The sequence below is a fragment of the Oncorhynchus keta genome, unplaced genomic scaffold (assembly GCF_023373465.1).
Source record: "Oncorhynchus keta strain PuntledgeMale-10-30-2019 unplaced genomic scaffold, Oket_V2 Un_scaffold_21901_pilon_pilon, whole genome shotgun sequence".
Classification (NCBI taxonomy): Eukaryota; Metazoa; Chordata; class Actinopteri; order Salmoniformes; family Salmonidae; genus Oncorhynchus; species Oncorhynchus keta.
Window position 1 is genome coordinate 30,001 of NW_026290866.1, and position 20,000 is coordinate 50,000.

Here is a 20,000-nt window from a genome sequence, read left to right on the forward strand (position 1 = left end):
TACTAACACAGTACTAACGCAGTACTAACGCGATACTAACGCGGTACTAACACAGTACTAACGAACACAGTACTAACACAGTACTAACACAGTACTAACGCAGTACTAACGCAGTACTAACGCAGTACTAACACAGTACTAACACAGTACTAAAACAGTACTAATGCAATACTAACATAGTACTAACACAGTACTAACACAGTACTAACGCAGTACTAACACAGTACTAATGCAATACTAACATTGTACTACCACAGTACTAACACAGTACTAACGCAATACTAACACAGTACTAACACAGTACTAATGCAATATTAACACAGTACTAACACAGTACTAACGCAATACTAACACAGTACTAAGGCAATAGTAATACAGTACTAACACAGTACTAATGCAATAGTAACACAGTACTAACACAGTACTAACGCAGTACTAATGCAGTACTAACACAATACTAACACACTACTAACACAATACTCACACAGTACTAAAGTCTGCACAGCATTTCAGAACACAGCATTTCAGAACACAGCATTTCAGAGAACAGAACTGTGCTGTAGCTACGGTACCGGTAGCCCTGTAAACAAGGTAGTTGTGGTTACCATAGTTTCACTACAGGGTGGCAGGTAGCCTAGCGGTTAGAGCGTTGGGTCAGTAACCAAAAAGTTGCTGGATGGAATCCCTGAGCTGACAAGGTAAAAATCTGTTGTTCTGGTTGAACAAGGCAGTTAACCCACTGTTCCCCGGTAGGCCGTCATTGTAAATAAGAATTTGTTCTTAACTGACTTGCCTAGTTAAATAAAGGTTTTAAAAACTACAGTGTTGGTACTGTAGAGATCTGTGGATAGAAAAGTATTTTGACAAATTGAGGTGTCCACCATTTTGGTGAGAAATGTGTACTTTTGCTGTGATGCAGAACCACAGTACTCATTTTCCTTTCTAACAAAAACTATCTTTTTTTATTGGGGTCTGTAATTAAGTGCCGGAATATCCTCCTTGACTACAACCATTCTATTTCAGAGAGAGAGAGAGAGAGAGGGGGGTGTAATGATATACTGGTTTGTCCATGGAGGTGCCATAATGGTAAGGTCAGATGATGAGAGCCTGGGCATTCTCTTTCAAAACAATACTAACAGTGATCTGACTGTCTGCCTGTTCAGGGTTTGAGGGTGAAATGGAGATTAAATGAATGAATGATTAATGATGTAGTAAATACATGTATTGTGTGTTAATACTACTAAACCCACTGAAACCAGACTGGAAACCAGGATCTAAATTAGATCAGGGGAAACGTCACTATCCAAAGCCGGTCAACTATGACATCCAACATGTGAGGGCTTAGGGTTAGTGTGTGTGTGTGTGTGTGTGTGTGTGTGTGTGTGTGTGTGTGTGTGTGTGTGTGTGTGTGTGTGTGTGTGTGTGTGTGTGTGTGTGTGTGTGTGTGTGTGTGTGTGTGTGTGTGTGTGCATTTCCTCCTGAGAAAGCCCTCCAGAGAATCCCCCTGGGGGTCTGAAAACTTCCCTTTCAACAATACAGCCCGTTACGCCTCAGAGTCCACCTGCCGCAGATACGCACCATTACATGGTACACTGCCATGTTTGGTTCCTTAGATGAAGCCCTGTGGTTTGATTGGGAGGGAAAACCCCTGTCTACACTCTCTCCTCATGAAGTCTCCTTCATATCCTCCTGTCTCCATCTGTTGAGGACTATCAGCCTGTGTTGCTGTGGTGTTGAAGAGGGTCCAGACATTCCATGTTTATGATATAGGGGGGAGATGCTCCAGTGGGTGAGAACTCGCAGGTGGGTCTTGACCGTCTGAGTTAACGAAGGTCAACTCAGGATAGTATGGCTCGGTGACAGAGAGAGAGGAGAGAGAGAGAGTGCTTGCGTGCGTGTGTGTGTGTGTGTGTGTGAGCTAGAGAGACAGAGTGATAGAGACATAGATAGAGAGAGAGACAGTGTCACACCCTGATCTGTTTCACCTGTCTTTGTGATTGTCTCCACCCCCCTCCAGGTGTTGCCCATCTTCCCCATAATCCCCTGTGTATTTATACTCTTTTCTTGTCCTCATGGTTGCCTTGCCTGTCCTGACGCTGTACCCACACGCATAAACAAGCTGCCTGCCCCTGAGCCTGCCTGCCATCCTGTACCTTTGCCCCTGTTGCTGTAATAAACATTGTTAATTCGACACGGTCTGCATCTGAGTCTTACCTTGAAACCTGATACAGAGAGAGAGAGAGAGAGAGAGAGAGAGAGAGAGAGAGAGAGAGTGCGTGTGTGTGAGAGAGAGTTCTCTTCTCCAGGTCTATAATAACAGTGGTGGAGCCCCCTCACTGAAGGCTCTCTGTTGAACCTCAGCCTGACTACTAGTGACCTGGTGTGGAATGCTGCTGTGACAGAGACGTGCCAAATTCATCTCTCTCTCTCTCTCTCTCTCTCTCTCTCTCTCTCTCTCTGTCTCTGTTCTTCATCCTCCTCTGTGTCATTTACAGCATATCTTAACCTACATAAACAGTTTAACACAGAGTAAAGCATTGTCCTGGATAATTATACCATAAAAATGTTATACACTGAGTATACCAAACATTAGGAACACCTTCCTAACATTAAGTTACACCCCCCTTTGCCCTCAGAACAGCCTCAAATTGTCAGGGCATGGACTCTACAAGATGTAGAAAGTGTTCCACAGGGAGGCTGGCCCATGTTGACTCCAATGCTTCCCACAGTTGTGTCAAGTTGGCTGGATATCTTTTGCGTGGTGGACCATTCTTGATACACACAAGAAACTGTTGAGCTTGAAAAACCCAGTAGCGTTGCAGTTCTCAATACAAACCGGTCCTCCTGGTACCTCCTACCAGACCCTGTTCAGAGGCACTTCAATATGTTGTCTTTCCCATTCACACTCTGAATGGCACACATACACAGTCCATGTCTCAACTGTCTCAAGGATTACAAATCTTTCTTTAACCTGTCTCCTCTCCTTCATCTACAGTGATTGAAGTGGATTTAGGGTAACTTGGAAACATCTAGTGTAACCTGGAAACAATTAGGGTAACCTGGAAACATCTAGGGTAACCTGGAAACATCTAGGATAACCTGGAAACATCTAGGGTAACCTGGAAACATCTAGGATAACCTGGAAACAATTGGGGTAACCTGGAAACAACTAGGATAACCTGGAAACAACTAGGGTAACCTGGAAACATCTAGGATAACCTGGAAACAACTAGGGTAACCTGGAAACAATTGGGGTAACCTGGAAAAATCTAGGGTAACCTGGAAACATCTAGGGCAACCTGGAAACATCTAGGGCAACCTGGAAACATCTAGGACAACCTGGAAACAATTAGGGTAACCTGGAAACATCTAGGGTAACCTGGAAACATCTAGGGTAACCTGGAAACATCTAGGGTAACCTGGAAACATCTAGGGTAACCTGGAAACATCTAGGGTAACCTGGAAACATCTAGGGCAACCTGGAAACAACTAGGGTAACCTGGAGACATCTAGGGTAACCTGGAAAGATCTAGGGCAACCTGGAAACATCTAGGGCAACCTGGAAACATCTAGGGTAACCTGGAAACATCTAGGGTAACCTGGAAACATCTAGGGCAAACTGGAAACATCTAGGGTAACCTGGAAACATCTAGGGCAACCTGGAAACATCTAGGGCAACCTGGAAACAACTAGGGCAACCTGGAAACAACTAGGGCAACCTGGAAACAACTAGGGCAACCTGGAAACATCTAGGGCAACCTGGAAACAACTAGGGCAACCTGGAAACAACTAGGGCAACCTGGAAACTCAGCAAACTATATGTAGAAGCCGGCGAGCCAGCATTGTTTACATATAGGTTGATCATCGGATTCCCACCCTTCTGTCATGGCTTGTGCATTATGGGAAAGTGACCACATTGTGTAACAGGGTCAGTGTGTATTTGTTCCACTTGAGTGACTCTGTTCTGCTCTCTCCTCCCTAGAGGCATATCATTATGACTCTGTACACACAGAGCCTGGTCCCTGGCCTGGCCTACATTCTATCAGGGTACAGGAGACATGCTATGAAGGGAGTCGCTATGGAGTAGAATTAGGGTGATGCAACACACACACAGGCACACACATACACACACACACTCACACATACAGTACACAGGCAGACAAACATACCCACACTTACACAATCACACACACACACACACACACACACACACACACACACACACACACACACACACACACACACACACACACACACACACACACACACACACACTGACAGACAAACATACCCACACTCACACAATCACACACAGACACACATACAGTACACTGGCAGACACACATACCCACACTCACACACACAAGCATGCAGGCACGCACACACACACACACACACACACACACACACACACACACACACACACACACACACACACACACACACACACACACACACACACACCAATCTGAGCATGATATGCCGTGAGATGTTTTGTCTTGCAGAGGGGTTCCCACGTATTCCAGTTTTCATTTAGACTCTAAAGTCATTTGTTTTCTAAATGACCTGTGAATGACGTGTTATTGTAACGTGCCGTTTCGTTTCTGTTTCCTCAGCTGAAACAGGAGAAGGAAATCACTTCTTAACAGGAAGAGAGACACATGGACCACAACAACAGCATGACAAGTGTTGAACATCTGTCTCAGTTCATTTATTAATAAAGTCTGGAGCCAGAAATAACAACAATCACATAGCAGCCCAAACGCCACACCATATTTTCTCCATTATGGAAACAGACCTGAGTTCAGTTCTTATCTGTTATAATCACATAGCAGCCCAAACACCACACCATATTTTCTCCATTATGAAAACAGACCTGAGTTCAGTTCTTATCTGTTATAATCACATAGCAGCCCAAATGCATCACTATGTTTTCTCCATTATGAAGACCTGAATTCAGTTCTTATCTGTTATTCTTGTCAGCGTTTCTTCCTCTCCCTTGACGCTGACTGTGCAGGGGTGTGTGTGCGTGCCTGTGTGTGCGTGTGCATCCTTGCATGTGCGTGTTCGTGTCCGTACGCGTGTACGTGCTTGTGTACGTATGTCCCTACTAATCCCGTATCTCCCTACTTATTATGAGAAGCAGATGTTTTGTTGCTCATTTGGAAGGAGAATAAAATTATTATAATGTTGAGGCATGGTTCCTTTCCTCCTCAGAGTATTGTTCCCTGTGGAGGTTTACTGTACTCTACTAAACTCTGGGTTAGATCCTGTTTGGCCACGTGTTCCCTGTGGAGGTTTACTGTACTCTACTAAACTCTGGATTAGATCCTGTTTGGCCATCGTGTTCCCTGTGGAGGTTTACTGTACTCTACTAAACTCTGGATTAGATCCTGTTTGGCCACGTGTTCCCTGTGGAGGTTTACTGTACTCTACTAAACTCTGGGTTAGATCCTGTTTGGCCACGTGTTCCCTATGGAGGTTTACTGTACTCTACTAAACTCTGGATTAGATCCTGTTTGGCCACGTGTTCCCTATGGAGGTTTACTGTACTCTACTAAACTCTGGATTAGATCCTGTTTGGCCACGTGTTCCCTATGGAGGTTTACTGTACTCTACTAAACTCTGGATTAGATCCTGTTTGGCCACGTGTTCCCTATGGAGGTTTACTGTACTCTACTAAACTCTGGATTAGATCCTGTTTGGCCACGTGTTCCCTATGGAGGTTTACTGTACTCTACTAAACTCTGGATTAGATCCTGTTTGGCCACGTGTTCCCTATGGAAGTTTACTGTACTCTACTAAACTCTGGGTTAGATCCTGTTTGGCCATGTGTTCCTTATGGAGGTTTACTGTACTCTATTAAACTCTGGGTGAGATCCTGTTTGGCCACGTGTTCCCTATGGAAGTTTACTGTACTCTACTAAACTCTGGGTTAGATCCTGTTTGGCCGGGTGTTCCCTATGGAGCTTCACTGTACTCTACTAAACTCTGGGTTAGATCCTGTTTGGCCACGTGTTCCCTATGGAGGTTTACTGTACTCTACTAAACTCTGGGTTAGATCCTGTTTGGCCGCGTGTTGCCTATGGAGGTTTACTGTACTCTACTAATCTCTGGGTTAGATCCTGTTTGGCCACGTGTTCCCTATGGAGGTTTACTGTATTCTACTAAACTCTGGGTTAGATCCTGTTTGGCCACGTGTTCCCTATGGAAGTTTACTGTACTCTACTAAACTCTGGGTTAGATCCTGTTTGGCCGGGTGTTCCCTATGGAGGTTTACTGTACTCTACTAAACTCTGGGTTAGATCCTGTTTGGCCACGTGTTCCCTATGGAGGTTTACTGTACTCTACTAAACTCTGGGTTAGATCCTGTTTGGCCACGTGTTCCCTATGGAGCTTCACTGTACTCTACTAAACTCTGGGTTAGATCCTGTTTGGCCGGGTGTTCCCTATGGAGATTTACTGTACTCTACTAAAATCTGGGTTAGATCCTGTTTGGCCGGGTGCTCCCTATGGAGCTTCACTGTACTCTACTAAACTCTGGGTTAGATCCTGTTTGGCCGGGTGTTCCCTATGGAGATTTACTGTACTCTACTAAAATCTGGGTTAGATCCTGTTTGGCCGGGTGCTCCCTATGGAGCTTCACTGTACTCTACTAAACTCTGGGTTGGGTCGTGCATAGCCGGGTGGTCTGCTGGGAACTCCATATGAACAAAGCTCATCTTGAATGAATGTCTGAAATAATGCTTAACAGGATGCAGGGTGGGGGGGCATTTCCATTTCCTCCTTGCTAATAGCTAACTCATTGGATTGTGAGTAAAGCCTGCTTGACGATACATGAGTTACATGTTTAACAGAAATGTCACTACAGATTTCACTCGTCAGAAATAAACTTTTCAATGGGATTATTTCTCTCTAAAATGAGTTTTGAGATGTCTAAAACTCTGAGAGGGTCTTGGTCCTTAATAAAGCCTCTAGTTTGTCATCTCAGGGCTGAGGACGGGGAGATGACGTCCCCTCTCTTTTTCTCTTTTTCTATCTTTCTGTCTTTCTTTCTTTCTTTCTTTCTCTCTCTGTCTCCGTCTCTGTCTCTATCTCTCTCTGTCTCCGTCTCTCACTCTCTATCTCTCTCTCTCTCTCTGTCTCTGTCTCTGTCTCTGTCTCTGTCTCTCTCTCTGTCTCTCTCTCTCTGTCTCTCTCTCTGTCTCTGTCTCTCTCTCTATCTCTCTCTCTCTCTCTCTCTCTGTCTCTCTGTCTCTCTCTCTCTCTCTCTATCTCTGTCTCTGTCTCTATCTCTCTCTCTCTCTCTGTCTGTCTCTGTCTCTGTCTCTCTCTCTTCTCTCTCTCTCTGTCTCTCTCTCTGTCTCTCTGTCTCTCTCTCTATCTCTCTCTCTATCTCTGTCTCTGTCTCTATGTCTGTCTCTATCTCTATCTCTGTCTCTATCTCATCTCTCTCTGTCTCTGTCTCTGTCTCTGTCTCTTCTCTCTCTCTCTCTCTCTCTCTCTCTGTCTCTCTCTCTCTATCTCTGTCTCTGTCTCTGTCTCTGTCTGTCTCTGTCTCTGTCTCTCTCTGTCTCTGTCTCTGTCTCTCTCTGTCTCTCTGTCTCTATCTCACTCTCTCTCTCTCTCTGTCTCTCTCTCTCTCTGATCTCTCTCTCTCTCTGTCTCTATCTCTCTATCTCTCTGATCTCTCTCTGATCTCTCTCTGTCTCTATGCTCTGATCTCTCTGTCTCTATCTCCTCTCTGCTCTGTCTGTCTCTGTCTCTGTCTCTCTGTCTGCTCTCTCTCTCTCTCTGTCTCTATCTCACTCTCTCTCTCTCTGTCTGTTTCTCTCTTTCTCGCTCTCTTTCTGTCTCTCTCATAAAGGCATATCCAGGTTTGTATTAGCTGTGTAGTAGCCCTGTGCCAACTCCCTGTCCTCTGTCTCTCAGTCAGTCTAATTTAATATTGTTAACTGATACATTCCACTTAACGAGTCTAGAAGTCACACTGACCTTTCTCTCTGCAGCTGAAAGGTGATCTCTCTCTGATGCTGAAAATATGATCTTCCTCTCTGATGCTGAAAAGGTGATCTCTCTCTGATGCTGAAAAGGTGATCTTCCTCTCTGATGCTGAAAAGGTGATCTCTCTCTGATGCTGAAAATATGATCTTCCTCTCTGATGCTGAAAAGGTGATCTCCCTCTGATGCTGAAAATATGATCTTCCTCTCTGATGCTGAAAAGGTGATCTCTCTGATGCTGAAAGGTGATCTCCCTCTGATGCTGAAAATATGATCTTCCTCTCTGATGCTGAAAAGGTGATCTCTCTCTGATGCTGAAAATATGATCTTCCTCTCTGATGCTGAAAAGGTGATCTCTCTCTGATGCTGAAAAGGTGATCTTCCCTCTGATGCTGAAAAGGTGATCTCTCTCTGATGCTGAAAAGGTGATCTCTCTCTGATGCTGAAAAGGTGATCTCTCTCTGATGCTGAAAAGGTGATCTCTCTCTGATGCTGAAAAGGTGATCTCCCTCTCTGTGCAGCTGACTTGAAACCCCCTTCTCTCTCAGTATGAGTGAACCCAAAGTCATGGTCTCTCCAGCTGTCCTACCTGTCCTCATCCTGACAGTAACCCTGTCCTCTAAAGCTATCCCACACAGACCTGTCCTCATCATGACAGTCTACTCTGTCCTCTATAGTTGTCCCACACAGACCTGTCCTCATCCTGACAGTAACCCTGTCCTCTAAAGCTGTCCCACACAGACCTGTCCTCATCCTGACAGTAACCCTGTCCTCCAAAGCTGTCCTACACAGACCTGTCCTCTAAAGCTGTCCCACACAGACCTGTCCTCATCCTGACAGTAACCCTGTCCTCTATAGCTGTCCTACACAGACCTGTCCTCTAAAGCTGTCCCACACAGACCTGTCCTCATCCTGACAGTAACCCTGTCCTCTATAGCTGTCCCACACAGACCTGTCCTCATCCTGACAGCTTACACTCTAGTTTATGGTCCACAATGTCCCCACCTTCCCTAAACAGAGATGGGATTTCTAGCACCATCCTGTCAAAACAAGTTAAGACTGGTTGATTAGTCAAACCAACCAGTTGGTAAATGGCACAAGAGCATTGAAGTGATCTGTTAACAAGATATGGGCATCCATTTCCTCAGCTTTATGATGGGAAGCTCCCTCCATCCACTAATGCAGTCATTAGAGCTCTGTGAAGGTGAATTCCTCATCAGGAGGACAGATCCTTATTAGTTCCTTAGTGAAGTAGTAACCGTGTGTGAAGGTGCTAACCTCAGTCCATTATAATGCTCAGCAGCTATAGAGGAGATCTTCACACTCTTCTGGAGGAACAAAGCAACGACCCTGTATAAAACAACCTTCTCTATAAGCTCCACTTAGCCACCATTGTTTCTTAACTCTGCCCAGGTCCCTTAACTACAAACTGGAGGGTGAAATCCATGGCTCTTCATGTACTGCACTATAGCCTACAGGGACAGCAAATCCTAGAGTGGCATGGGATAAGATCATTTCATTTGCAAGTCCTTTTTTCATTGAGTTTGTCTTCCTTTTATTGGGGAAAAGACACAGGAATAAACTCAGTGTCTATAATGTATTTTCATACTTGATTCACCTCATTCATACTCCATGACATTGATGTCAGTCCAGGTTGTTTGGGGACTCAGTTCGGTCTATAATGTATTTTCATTCTTAGTTCACCTCATTCATAGTCCATGACATTGATGTCAGCCCAGGTTGTTTGGGGACTCAGTTCGGTCTATAATGTATTTTCATTCTTAGTTCACCTCATTCATAGTCCATGACATTGATGTCAGCCCAGGTTGTTTGGGGACTCAGTTCGGTCTATAATGTATTTTCATTCTTAGTTCACCTCATTCATAGTCCATGACATTGATGTCAGCCCAGGTTGTTTGGGGACTCAGTTCGGTCTATAATGTATTTTCATTCTTAGTTCACCTCATTCATAGTCCATGACATTGATGTCAGCCCAGGTTGTTTGGGGACTCAGTTCGGTCTATAATGTATTTTCATTCTTAGTTCACCTCATTCATAGTCCATGACATTGATGTCAGCCCAGGTTGTTTGGGGACTCAGTTCGGTCTATAATGTATTTTCATTCTTAGTTCACCTCATTCATAGTCCATGACATTGATGTCAGCCCAGGTTGTTTGGGGACTCAGTTCGGTCTATAATGTATTTTCATTCTTAGTTCACCTCATTCATAGTCCATGACATTGATGTCAGCCCAGGTTGTTTGGGGACTCAGTTCGGTCTATAATGTATTTTCATTCTTAGTTCACCTCATTCATAGTCCATGACATTGATGTCAGCCCAGGTTGTTTGGGGACTCAGTTCGGTCTATAATGTATTTTCATTCTTAGTTCACCTCATTCATAGTCCATGACATTGATGTCAGCCCAGGTTGTTTGGGGACTCAGTTCGGTCTATAATGTATTTTCATTCTTAGTTCACCTCATTCATAGTCCATGACATTGATGTCAGCCCAGGTTGTTTGGGGACTCAGTTCGGTCTATAATGTATTTTCATTCTTAGTTCACCTCATTCATAGTCCATGACATTGATGTCAGCCCAGGTTGTTTGGGGACTCAGTTCGGTCTATAATGTATTTTCATTCTTAGTTCACCTCATTCATAGTCCATGACATTGATGTCAGCCCAGGTTGTTTGGGGACTCAGTTCGGTCTATAATGTATTTTCATTCTTAGTTCACCTCATTCATAGTCCATGACATTGATGTCAGCCCAGGTTGTTTGGGGACTCAGTTCGGTCTATAATGTATTTTCATTCTTAGTTCACCTCATTCATAGTCCATGACATTGATGTCAGCCCAGGTTGTTTGGGGACTCAGTTCGGTCTATAATGTATTTTCATTCTTAGTTCACCTCATTCATAGTCCATGACATTGATGTCAGCCCAGGTTGTTTGGGGACTCAGTTCGGTCTATAATGTATTTTCATTCTTAGTTCACCTCATTCATAGTCCATGACATTGATGTCAGCCCAGGTTGTTTGGGGACTCAGTTCGGTCTATAATGTATTTTCATTCTTAGTTCACCTCATTCATAGTCCATGACATTGATGTCAGCCCAGGTTGTTTGGGGACTCAGTTCGGTCTATAATGTATTTTCATTCTTAGTTCACCTCATTCATAGTCCATGACATTGATGTCAGCCCAGGTTGTTTGGGGACTCAGTTCGGTCTATAATGTATTTTCATTCTTAGTTCACCTCATTCATAGTCCATGACATTGATGTCAGCCCAGGTTGTTTGGGGACTCAGTTCGGTCTATAATGTATTTTCATTCTTAGTTCACCTCATTCATAGTCCATGACATTGATGTCAGCCCAGGTTGTTTGGGGACTCAGTTCGGTCTATAATGTATTTTCATTCTTAGTTCACCTCATTCATAGTCCATGACATTGATGTCAGCCCAGGTTGTTTGGGGACTCAGTTCGGTCTATAATGTATTTTCATTCTTAGTTCACCTCATTCATAGTCCATGACATTGATGTCAGCCCAGGTTGTTTGGGGACTCAGTTCGGTCTATAATGTATTTTCATTCTTAGTTCACCTCATTCATAGTCCATGACATTGATGTCAGTCCAGGTTGTTTGGGGACGTCTCTGCTGTGAGTGAAGGAGAAAGCTGCAGTAACCCGCTGTGCTATTTGGTTGAACCTTTCAACTCTAAAGTGGGATAATTCCTCAATATAATGTCATCCAGTCATAAGCAGTCAAGGGATTTATAGAAAAACCACTTAACCACAGCATAATTCTCGAACATATCCAGGGATATGACGCAGGGCAACGTAGCGCAGCGAGGAAAGATCGACAGATATTTACAATTCCAAAGACTTCAAGGAAAACCTGTAGAGAGAAATGAAATACATTACATTTAGACGTGTCATTGTTTTTCTTAATCAAACTGCCTCTATTGGGAAGCATAGATAAATCCTATAGCAATGAGTCCTGTAACAACGTCTGTTGATGTTCATGTGTTCTGGTGTCTTCAGTCCTGCCCAGTGCCCTGCTTTAAGAATCTATGTAGAGAAAATAATTGGAATATTTTCATGATAAAATAAGTGGTGATTATTTTCAAATCATTATTTTATTTGTATAAAATAAATCCTATAACAAGGCTGTTAACATCCTTTCGAGCCTTAATGTCCACAGCCCTGCCCAGTGTTCTGCTTTCAAACCAGCAGACACGACTTAATCCCTTGGTAAAATACTATGAGCAGAAATGACTGTTACGTGACCAAGGGTTTCTACTCTGTCTGTGCCAGCCTCAACCCAGCAGTGAGACAATTCTAACTGAGGTTACCTAAGGGCCAACAAGGGGTAACAAGGGCAGTGGCATGGGAGATGTGATCTAGTCACTGCTACTCTGTCTGTGCCAGCCTCAACCCAGCAGTGAGACAATTCTAAACTGAGGTTACCTAAGAGTCAGCAGGATAACAAGGACAGTGGCATGGGAGATGTGATCTAGTCACTGCTACTCTGTCTGTGCCAGCCTCAACCCAGCAGTGAGACAATTCTAACTGATGTTACCTAAGAGTCAGCAGGATAACAAGGACAGTGGCATGGGAGATGTGATCTAGTCACTGCTACTCTGTCTGTGCCAGCCTCAACCCAGCAGTGAGACAATTCTAAACTGAGGTTACCTAAGGGCCAACAAGGGGTAACAAGGACAGTGGCATGGGAGATGTCATCTAGTCACTGCTACTCTGTCTGTGCCAGTCAACCCAGCAGTGAGACAATTCTATAATGAGGTTACCTAAGGGCCATTCAAGGGGTAACAAGGACAGTGGCATGGGAGACTGATCTAGTCACTGCTATCTGTCTGTGCCAGCCTCAACCCAGCAGTGAGACAATTCTAACTGAGGTTACCTAAGGGCCAACAAGGGGTAACAAGGGCAGTGGCATGGGAGATGTGATCTAGTCACTGCTACTCTGTCTGTGCCAGCCTCAACCCAGCAGTGAGACAATTCTAACTGAGGTTACCTAAGGGCCAACAAGGGGTAACAAGGGCAGTGGCATGGGAGATCTGATCTAGTCACTGCTACTCTGTCTGTGCCAGCCTCAACCCAGCAGTGAGACAATTCTAACTGAGGTTACCTAAGGGCCAACAAGGGGTAACAAGGGCAGTGGCATGGGAGATCTGATCTAGTCACTGCTACTCTGTCTGTGCCAGCCTCAACCCAGCAGTGAGACAATTCTAACTGAGGTTACCTAAGGGCCAACAAGGGGTAACAAGGACAGTGGCATGGGAGATCTGATCTAGTCACTGCTACTCTGTCTATGCCAGCCTCAACCCAGCAGTGAGAAAATTCTAACTGAGGTTACCTAAGGGCCAACAAGGGGTAACAAGGACAGTGGCATGGGAGATCTGATCTAGTCACTGCTACTCTGTCTGTGCCAGCCTCACCCAGCAGTGAGACAATTCTAACTGAGGTTACCTAAGGGCCAACAAGGGGTAACAAGGGCAGTGGCATGGGAGATCTGATCTAGTCACTGCTACTCTGTCTGTACCAGCCTCAACCCAGCAGTGAGACAATTCTAACTGAGGTTACCTAAGGGCCAACAAGGGGTAACAAGGGCAGTGGCATGGGAGATCTGATCTAGTCACTGCTACTCTGTCTGTGCCAGCCTCAACCCAGCAGTGAGACAATTCTAACTGAGGTTACCTAAGGGCCAACAAGGGGTAACAAGGACAGTGGCATGGGAGATCTGATCTAGTCACTGCTACTCTGTCTGTGCCAGCCTCAACCCAGCAGTGAGACAATTCTAACTGAGGTTACCTAAGGGCCAACAAGGGGTAACAAGGGCAGTGGCATGGGAGATCTGATCTAGTCACTGCTACTCTGTCTGTGCCAGCCTCAACCCAGCAGTGAGACAATTCTAACTGAGGTTACCTAAGGGCCAACAAGGGGTAACAAGGACAGTGGCATGGGAGATCTGATCTAGTCACTGCTACTCTGCCATTGGCAGTTGGTTGAGTGTGGAGAGGCTAGCGGAGTTATCCTGGGTTGTGTTTCCAAATATATAGTGCACTACTTTGACCAGAGCCCATAGGGAACGGGATGCCATTTGGGACACATACCTAGTTTCATTTGGAGGGTTTTCAGCTGTCGAAGCCTCCAGCTGCAGATCACAGTCAGAGCTTTGGGTTTTATGAAGTTGTATTGGGTTTTGTTAAGTTGTATTGGGTTTCATTAAGTTGTATTGGGTTTCATTAAGTTGTATTGGGTTTCATTAAGTTGTATTGGGTTCTGTTAAGTTGTATTGGGTTTCATTAAGTTGTATTGGGTTTTGTTAAGTTGTATTGGGTTTTGTTAAGTTGTATTGGGTTTTGTTAAGTTGTATTGGGTTTTGTTAAGTTGTATTGGGTTTCATTAAGTTGTATTGGGTTTCATTAAGTTGTATTGGGTTTGTTAAGTTGTATTGGGTTTCATTAAGTTGTATTGGGTTTTGTTAAGTTGTATTGGGTTTTGTTAAGTTGTATTGGGTTTCATTAAGTTGTATTGGGTTTCATTAAGTTGTATTGGGTTTTGTTAAGTTGTATTGGGTTTCATTAAGTTGTATTGGGTTTTGTTGTTGTACTGTTTGGGGATTCAGTTGTCTATTGTAGTTTTCATCCATGACATTGATTAAGTTGTATTGGGTTTTGTTAAGGTTGTATTGGGTTTTGTTAATGTTGTATTGGGTTTCATTAAGTTGTATTGGGTTTTTGTTAAGTTGTATTGGGTTTTGTTAAGTTGTATTGGGTTTTGATTAAGTTGTATTGGGTTTGTTGTTGTATTGGGTTTCATTAAGTTGTATTGGGTTTTTGTTAAGTTGTATTGGGTCAGTTTGTTAAGTTGTATTGGGTTCATTAAGTTGTATTGGGTTTTGTTAAGGTTGTATTGGGTTTTGTTAGTTGTATTGGGTTTTGTTAAGTTGTACATGGGTTTTGTTAAGTTGTATTGGGTTTTTAAGTTGTATTGGGTTTCATTAAGTTGTATTGGGTTTTGTCAGTTGTTGTATTGGGTTTTCATTAAGTTGTATTGGGTTCTGTTAAGTTGTATTGGGTTTCATTAAGTTGTATTGGGTTCTGTTAAGTTGTACTGGGTTTTGTTAAGTTGTATTGGGTTTTGTTAAGTTGTATTGGGTTTTGTTAAGTTGTATTGGGTTTTGTTAAGTTGTATTGGGTTTTGTTAAGTTGTATTGGGTTTTGTTAAGTTGTATTGGGTTTTGTTAAGTTGTATTGGGTTTTGTTAAGTTGTATTGGGTTTTGTTAAGTTGTATTGGGTTTTGTTAAGTTGTATTGGGTTTTGTTAAGTTGTATTGGGTTTTGTTAAGTTGTATTGGGTTTCGTTAAGTTGTATTGGGTTTCATTAAGTTGTATTGGGTTTTGTTAAGTTGTATTGGGTTTCATTAAGTTGTATTGGTTTCCTGTTAAGTTGTATTGGGTTTTGTTAAGTTGTATTGGGTTCTATTAAGTTGTATTGGGTTTTGTTAAGTTGTATTTTCAAATCATTATTTGTATTTTTAGTTGTATTGGGTTTGTTGTTGTATTGGGTTCTGTTAAGTTGTATTGGGTTTCTATTAAGTTGTATTGGGTTCTGTTAAGTTGTATTGGGTTTCATTAAGTTGTATTGGTTAAGTTTCATGAAGTTGTATTGGGTTTTGTTAAGTTGTATTGGGTTTCATTAAGTTGTATTGGGTTTTGTTAAGTTGTATTGGGTTTTGTTAAGTTGTATTGGGTTTTGTTGTTGTATTGGGTTTTGTTAAGTTGTATTGGGTTTCATTAAGTTGTATTGGGTTTGTTAAGTTGTATTGGGTTTGAGTTAAGTTGTATTGGGTTTTATTGGGTTTTTAAGTTGTATTGGGTTTTGTTGTTGTATTGGGTTTTGTTGTTGTATTGGGTTTTGTTAAGTTGTATTGGGTTTCGTTGTTGTATTGTATTGGGTTTCATTAAGTTGTATTGGGTTTACCATTAAGTTGTATTGGGTTTTATTGTTGTATTGGGTTTTGTTAAGTTGTATTGGGTTTTGTTAAGTTGTATTGGGTTTATTGTTGTATTGGGCCGTTAAGTTGTATTGGGTTTTGTTATTGCTGTTGTTGTATTGGGTTTTGTTAAGTTGTATTGGGTTTTGTTAAGTTGTATTGGGTTTCATTAAGTTGTATTGGGTTTATCAACCCAGTTGTATTGGGTTTCGTTAAGTTGTATTGGGTTTTATTAAGTTGTATTGGGTTTTGTTAAGTTGTATTGGGTTGTATTGGGTTTTATTGTTGTATTGGGTTTCTGTTGTTGTATTGGGTTTCATTAAGTTGTATTGGGTTTTGTTAAGTTGTATTGGGTTTTATTAAGTTGTATTGGGTTTCATTAAGTTGTATTGGGGTTGTATTGGGCCATTAAGTTGTATTGGGTTTGGGAGTTGTATTGGGTTTCATTAAGTTGTATTGGGTTTGTTAAGTTGTATTGGGTTTATTAAGTTGTATTGGGTTTTATTAAGTTGTATTGGGTTTTTAAGTTGTATTGGGTTTCATTAAGTTGTATTGGGTTTCATTAAGTTGTATTGGGTTTCATTAAGTTGTATTGGGTTTCGTTAAGTTGTATTGGGTTTTATTAAGTTGTATTGGGTTTCATTAAGTTGTATTGGGTTTCATTAAGTTGTATTGGGTTTCATTAAGTTGTATTGGGTTTCATTAAGTTGTATTGGGTTTCATTAAGTTGTATTGGGTTTTGTTAAGTTGTATTGGGTTCTGTTAAGTTGTATTGGGTTTTATTAAGTTGTATTGGGTTTTGTTAAGTTGAATTGGGTTGGGTTTTGTTAAGTTGAATTGGGTTCTGTTAAGTTGTACTGGGTTTCATGAAGTTGTATTGGGTTCTGTTAAGTTGTATTGGGTTTCATTAAGTTGTATTGGGTTCTGTTAAGTTGTATTGGGTTTTATTAAGTTGTATTGGGTTTTGTTAAGTTGAATTGGGTTGGGTTTTGTTAAGTTGAATTGGGTTCTGTTAAGTTGTATTGGGTTTCATTAAGTTGTATTGGGTTCTGTTAAGTTGTATTGGGTTTCATTAAGTTGTATTGGGTTCTGTTAAGTCGTACTGGGTTTCATTAAGTTGTATTGGGTTCTGTTAAGTTGTATTGGGTTTTATTAAGTTGTATTGGGTTTTGTTAAGTTGAATTGGGTTGGGTTTTGTTAAGCTGCATTGGGTTTTGTTAAGTTGTATTGGGTTTAGTTAAGTTGAATTGGGTTTTATTAAGTTGCATTGGGTTTTATTAAGTAGCATTGGGTTTTGTTAAATTGTATTGGGTTTTATTAAGTTGTATTGGGTTTTATTAAGTTGCATTGGGTTTTGTTAAGTTGCATTGGGTTTTGTTAAGTTGTATTGGGTTTTATTAAGTTGCATTGGGATTGATTGTTGTATTGGGTTTTATTAAGTTGTATTGGGTTTTGTTAAATTGTATTGGGTTTTATTAAGTTGTATTGGGTTTTATTAAGTTGCATTGGGTTTTGTTAAGTTGTATTGGGTTTTGTTAAATTGTATTGGGTTTTATTAAGTTGTATTGGGTTTTATTAAGTTGCATTGGGTTTTGTTAAGTTGTATTGGGTTTTGTTAAATTGTATTGGGTTTTATTAAGTTGTATTGGGTTTTATTAAGTTGCATTGGGTTTTATTAAGTTGCATTGGGTTTGATTAAGTTGTATTGGGTTTTGTTGTACTGGGTTTTGTTAAGTTGTATAGGGTTTTGTTAAGTTGTATTGGGTTTTGTTAAATTGTATTGGGTTTTATTAAGTTGTATTGGGTTTTATTAAGTTGCATTGGGTTTTGTTAAGTTGTATTGGGTTTTGTTCAATTGTATTGGGTTTTATTACGTTGTATTGGGTTTTATTAAGTTGTACTGGGTTTTATTAAGTTGCATTGGGATTGATTAAGTTGTATTGGGTTTTGTTAAATTGTATTGGGTTTTATTAAGTTGTATTGGGTTTTATTAAGTTGCATTGGGTTTTATTAAGTTGCATTGGGATTGATTAAGTTGTATTGGGTTTTGTTGTACTGGGTTTTGTTAAGTTGTATAGGGTTTTGTTAAGTTGTATTGGGTTTTGTTAAATTGTATTGGGTTTTATTAAGTTGTATTGGGTTTTATTAAGTTGCATTGGGTTTTGTTAAGTTGTATTGGGTTTTGTTAAATTGTATTGGGTTTTATTACGTTGTATTGGGTTTTATTAAGTTGAATAGGGTTTTATTAAGTTGCATTGGGATTGATTAAGTTGTATTGGGTTTTGTTGTACTGGGTTTTGTTAAGTTGTATAGGGTTTTGTTAAGTTGTATTGGGTTTTGTTGTACTGGGTTTTGTTAAGTTGTATAGGGTTTTGTTAAGTTGCATTGGGTTTTGTTAAGTTGTATTGGGTTTTGTTAAGTTGTATTGGGTTTTATTAAGTTGTATTGGGTTTTATTAAGTTGTACTGGGTTTTATTAAATTGTCTTGGGTTTTATTAAGTTGTACTGGGTTTTATTAAGTTGCATTGGGTTTTGTTAAGTTGTATTGGGTTTTATTAAGTTGTATTGGGTTTTATTAAGTTGTACTGGGTTTTATTAAATTGTCTTGGGTTTTATTAAGTTGTACTGGGTTTTATTAAGTTGTACTGGGTTTTATTAAGTTGTATTGTGTTTTATTAAGTTGTACTGGGTTTTATTAAGTTGTACTGGGTTTTATTAAATTGTCTTGGGTTTTATTAAGTTGTACTGGGTTTTGTTAAGTTGCATTGGGTTTTGTTAAGTTGTATTGGGTTTTATTAAGTTGTATTGGGTTTTATTAAGTTGTACTGGGTTTTATTAAATTGTCTTGGGTTTTATTAAGTTGTACTGGGTTTTATTAAGTTGTATTGTGTTTTATTAAGTTGCATTGGGTTTTATTAAGTTGCATTGGGTTTTATTAAGTTGTATTGGGTTTTATTAAGTTGTCTTGGGGTATATTAAGTTGTATTGGGTTTTGTTAAGTTGTATTGGGTTTTATGAAGTTGTACTGGGTTTTATTAAGTTGTATTGTGTTTTATTAAGTTGCATTGGGTTTTATTAAGTTGCATTGGGTTTTATTAAGTTGTATTGGGTTTTATTAAGTTGTCTTGGGGTATATTAAGTTGTATTGGGTTTTGTTAAGTTGTATTGGGTTTTATGAAGTTGTATTGGGTTTTGTTAAGTTGTATTGGGGTTTATTAAGTTGTACTGGGTTTTATTAAGTTGTACTGGGTTTTATTAAGTTGTACTGGGTTTTATTAAGTTGTATTGGGTTTTATTAAGTTGTATTGTGTTTATTAAGTTGTACTGGGTTTTATTAAGTTGTCTTGGGGTTTATTAAGTTGTACTGGGTTTTATTAAGTTGTCTTGGGGTTTATTAAGTTGTCTGGGTTTTATTAAGTTGTACTGGGTTTTATTAAGTTGTACTGGGTTTTATTAAAATCTAGAGGGGGTGAAATCTGGAGGGGTGAAATCTAGAGGGGGTGAAATCTAGAGGGGTGAAATCTAGAGGGGGTGAAATCTAGAGGGTGAAATCTAGAGTGGAGAAATCTAGAGGGGTTATGCTAGGACATGTTAATTGTATAGAGGAGGATTGTAGTTTTAGTTTGATAGTTCTACTGACCATTTTATCTCCTCAAACTGAACTACAGAACATAATAATCTACATTTTATCTCACCAAACTGAACCCCAGAACAACAATATACTGTATTCTATTCTACTGTATTTTAGTCAATGTCACTCCAACATTGCTCGTCCAAATATTTATATATTCCTTAATTCCATTCCTTTACTTTAGATGTGTGTATATTGTTAGATATTACTGTACTGCTGGCCCTAGGAACACTCGCTACACCTGCAATAATGTCTGCTAAACATGTGTCTGTGACCAATAAAAAGTCATTTAATTTGTCCTGTTTTACACATGTACCAGTGTGTATTAATACGTGTTAATTAGAAATGTGTATTT

At 40.7% G+C, this 20,000-nt stretch overlaps 1 protein-coding gene and 1 long non-coding RNA gene across 2 annotated transcripts in view; one reads left to right on the top strand and one right to left on the bottom strand.

Moving 5' to 3' along the window:
* The window catches only part of prickle1b (prickle homolog 1b), a 65,392-nt gene that overhangs the window by 7,124 nt on the left and 38,268 nt on the right, over positions 1–20,000 (top strand). The gene's annotated exons all lie outside the window — the stretch shown is intronic.
* LOC127928145 (uncharacterized) lies at positions 3,285–5,289 on the bottom strand. Its single transcript, XR_008130583.1, has 3 exons — positions 3,740–5,289; positions 3,640–3,679; positions 3,285–3,519 (listed from the first exon to the last, which is right to left on the bottom strand). It is a non-coding gene; the product is annotated as an uncharacterized LOC127928145 (long non-coding RNA).